General features: G+C 40.1%; 1 long non-coding RNA gene across 1 annotated transcript; it reads right to left on the bottom strand.

Moving 5' to 3' along the window:
* Window positions 1–920: 920 nt before the first annotated feature.
* Window positions 921–3,808, bottom strand: LOC132236925 (uncharacterized). The gene is made up of 3 exons (XR_009453414.1): window positions 3,296–3,808; window positions 3,153–3,237; window positions 921–3,077 (listed from the first exon to the last, which is right to left on the bottom strand). It is a non-coding gene; the product is annotated as an uncharacterized LOC132236925 (long non-coding RNA).
* Between the last annotated feature and the right edge of the window lie 232 nt (window positions 3,809–4,040).

The raw sequence follows: 4,040 nt of genomic DNA, 5'->3' as shown, positions 1-4,040 counted from the left end.
AAAACAGGAGCAAAGACATAGGCATTTAGGTACACACTATACTTCATTGGGAAAGGAATGTGAATGACTAAAAATATTTCCATATGTAAGGATTTCTAGAATGTAAACTCCATGAAGCCAGGGATTTTTATCTTTTTTTCCCCACTGATATGTTCCCAGCACCTAAAACAGTGTCTATCATATAGTAGTTGCTCAATAAATATTTGCTGAGGATATGTAGGAATACATGAATCTTAAAAATTATATAAATTAGTGCCCAAAAATAAACCCACACAAATGTATTTAACGGATCTTTGATCAAGGCACAAAGGCAATTCAATGGACAAAGGATCATATATTCAACAAATGGTGTTGGAACAATTAAATATCCATATGCAAAAAAAAAAAAAAAAAGATTCTAGACAAAGACCTTCCTCCTTTTACAAACATTTACTTAAAATGGATTGTAGATCTAAATTTAAACTATAAAACATCCAGAAGAAAACAGAATAAGTGACCTTGGGTTTGGCAATGTTTTTTTTTTAGCTATACCACCAAAAGCACAATGCAGAAAGGGGTTCATGGCCAAGGATGGGTTAAATGCCAAATCTCTGAAATGTATGGGTACTTGCACTGGGAAGAGACGGCCAGAAAGAAGGTGGCTGGGCAGAGTCAACCAGGAGGAGCCTGGAAACAGAGGAGGGCAGAGGGCAGGTAAAGACCAGGAGCCTGTGGCAGTTATAAGGCCTTTGGGTTACACTTTCATGACAATGGGAAGCCATTAGTTTTATGCAGGTGACTGATAGGATTTGATGCAATCAATAAATGTCAGTTAACTCTGAATCTGAATGACATTTTGATGGTAGATAGTGGGCGCTTTCACTTTAAAAAAGAGAGCGCAGAAGGAGAAAATGAGTTGTTTGGTTTGGGGGAGGGGGTGCTTTTGTTTTTTATTTTTTTTCTTTTCTTGGGAGTTTGGAGTAAAGCATGAGTTTATTCTGAGGAAGACTAACTTTGAGTCCCTCCTCACGTGGAGATGCCAAGGCGATGGTTGGGAATATATGTCGAAGGATTGGGGGAAAGGCTAAAACTCAAGAATTCACCACTCTCATAAATTAGAATCGGAGGGAGAATTAGCCGAGGGATAGTACAGACTACAAAGAAGGGAAGCCAAAGACAGAGTCACGGGAAGTGCAGGCATTTAGGGAGAGCAAAGGAACAATGTGGAAAGATAGGAGGGAATGGGGAAATTACAACTTTGGTCAAGCCCCAGATAACCTCTAGCTAAGGAATAGAAAACCTAAAGTGAGAAATTTCTGGAGATACAGCAACAAAAATGAAGACTTGAGGTCAAAGGAATAATATAAAGAATTCAGTAGAAGCAATACTGTGTCTTCTGTGTTGCCAAAACCAGGTGCATGGAAGGAGCCAGTTAAGGCCATGGGAAGAGCTACGGTCAAAAAGAAATTGGGTTCCAGAAAATTTGTCTTACAAAAATACTTGAGGAAATGCCCAAGCATATAACTATAAGATGTCCATCAGTGTGCACTTACCATAGCAAAGATTTTTAAATCATTTGAATCTCCAACAATAAAAGCTTAATTAAATTAACTTGATTGTACCCGTACCAAGCAAAATTTGGCAGCCATTAGAATAAGGGAACATGTTCACGTTATGTTAAGCAGGAACATATTAAAAAGTGATCAAATGTATCCCATGTTTACAAATATACATGTACATGTTTATAAATTTATACATATAAATTCTTAATTTTTCTTTCGCGTTCATGTTTTCTCATTTTCATCATGGACATATATTACTTGTGACATTTTAAAAAGAAAAGTGTGGAAAATCTATTACGAGTACATTCACTCTCACTGTTATCAGCATCACCCTCAGGAACAGAGAGGCCTCTAGGCTATCACTTCTGTAGAGACCGAAGCCTCATAGAAAAGTAGTAGGATGGAATGGTGAGAATTAAATGAATATTATCTCTCCAATAATGTTATAAGGACAGGCACAGTGGATAAGCTCAGGCAGGAACTTTCAAAAATGTAGTTGAAATAAGGAAGCAAAACCAGATGAATACAGCTGAAGATGACTAGGCCCACGGGATGTCTATCAGGCTGAAATCAGGGAACGGTAGCGTCTGTGACCCTAGAATAATAATAGCTCTTCGACTCAGTCACAGAAAAAGGAACTCATCAACCTTGTGAACCTTTACACTGTAATTTTAAATGCTTAAAAGAACCAAATTAAATTATGTAGTTGTAAAGTGTGATGAATTTTCTGAATATTTTAATACTGCTAGGTATAGAACAGATGTTCCCTTATGGAAGCCACGTTCGGTTTGTATAGAATCTGAAATACAAAAATGTAATTGTCTGAGCAGGTGTCCTTCAATAAGTCTGCCTTTTAAATGCCATTCGAGATTAGGTGGAAGGTATGCTAGAAAATCATTATTAAAGTTTCCAAGTTACAAGGATTTAGTAAAGACCCAATATGTCTGGCCCGGGTAGCTGGTAAGCATAAATATCTCTGTGTCACAAGTGTATTTCCAGGGAAAGTATGGGGCAGTGCCTAAGGATTCAGTTCTGAGACCCCCAGCTGAGGTTCAGAAAAGCCCAGAACTGATCTCAGAATGCCTAAACTCAGCCTGCCTTTGACAGAGAAGGCTCCAGGTTTAGTTCATACCTTGCCCTCAGTTCTGGAGCTACATCTGTGGTAGATGGTCTTCCTCTGCCTGCTGGAGTCCCACTGAGCTCTCAGGGTCAGAATTCTGAAAAGTCAAAGACTCCACTGAGAGTGAGAAAGAATCCTGAGCAGGCGCAGCCCCTGCCGCCTCCTCCCACCCCAACTCTGTGGATCTGTTTCCAGGGAGGTGGGTGATTCAGTGCAGGGCAAGGAGTGGAGGGAGGCAGCACACAGTAATTATGTCTTCCTTGAACTGCTGCAGGCAAAGCCCCTGACATTTATATCCAAAAATGGCTCATTCTGATCCCACAGTCTTCCCAGAGGAAAGTCTGTCAGGTCTTCATCACTTTCCATTAAGGGCAAGGATCTGTTCTTCACAGCAGATGGCATCATCAGTGGCCTGCCTTGCATTCAGAAATAGAATAGGGTTAGTCACTGCGCCTGGCACTGCCCACCCCAATCCTACTGCCCCCACATACCTCCTGTGCTGCCTCTCTTCAGTGCACATCTGCCCCCAGGGTCTGCTTCAGGCGGACCAAGTCTTCTCACAGTCAGGGCACCTGGCTGGGGCCAACAAGTCACTGCCTCTCCCTGCCCTCATGAGCTAGATTAGCACCCTTACCCAGCTAAATGCTTCCAGAATGTTCTCCCTACAAAGAAGTGACTGAAGTAGGATCCATTAATCTCAGAGTAAGTCCTCTGGGCAACTAGCCAGCAATACTTCCTGACAACTTTCAGGTTTGCAGAAATTTCAGATGCTTCAGAAGGATTCAGAGGAAATTAAAAACGTGGCTACTCCAACCCCAAGACATATACCTGGACCGAGAACACCCAGGGTAATTTTAGTTCAAACACTCATACTCTTGCAGCATGATGCTCATCAAACCAGAGATTTTGTAATGACGAAGTCTGCTATTTGAACTCACAAATTTGGCCGTCTGACTTAATTAGTTATGTTCCATATGCAAGGACATTCTTAGGAGTGTTTTTGGAAGCTGTTTTTTCTTGTGCGATTTGATTCTTGTTTTATTTTGTCTTTGTTCCTGCTTCAAAGCCAACTGAGATTTTATAGCTGATGTTTTCAGATGCATCCATCATGACTCATAACAATTTGATAAAGGATAAAACGCTTCTATTTCTCAGGTTTGCTTTAAAAATTAAACATTCAAATGAAAAAATTATATTATTCCAGTAGAAGTCACTGATTAAATTAGTGAAAATCGTTATTTTTCAGAGAAGCTCCATAAGACATCTAGATGGTTTTTTCCCCTTCATCCAACTCTGACCCAATTCAGAGCTTTTCTTTTAAGTGTATCTTGATTTAATTAACTGTTTACAAGTTGCATCTCAAAGATGAGCTTCATTTC

This window comes from Myotis daubentonii, chromosome 6 (genome assembly GCF_963259705.1).
Source record: "Myotis daubentonii chromosome 6, mMyoDau2.1, whole genome shotgun sequence".
NCBI lineage: Eukaryota > Metazoa > Chordata > Mammalia > Chiroptera > Vespertilionidae > Myotis > Myotis daubentonii.
Note: the sequence above shows the minus strand (reverse complement) of the source record. Positions and strands in the feature narration are given on the sequence as shown.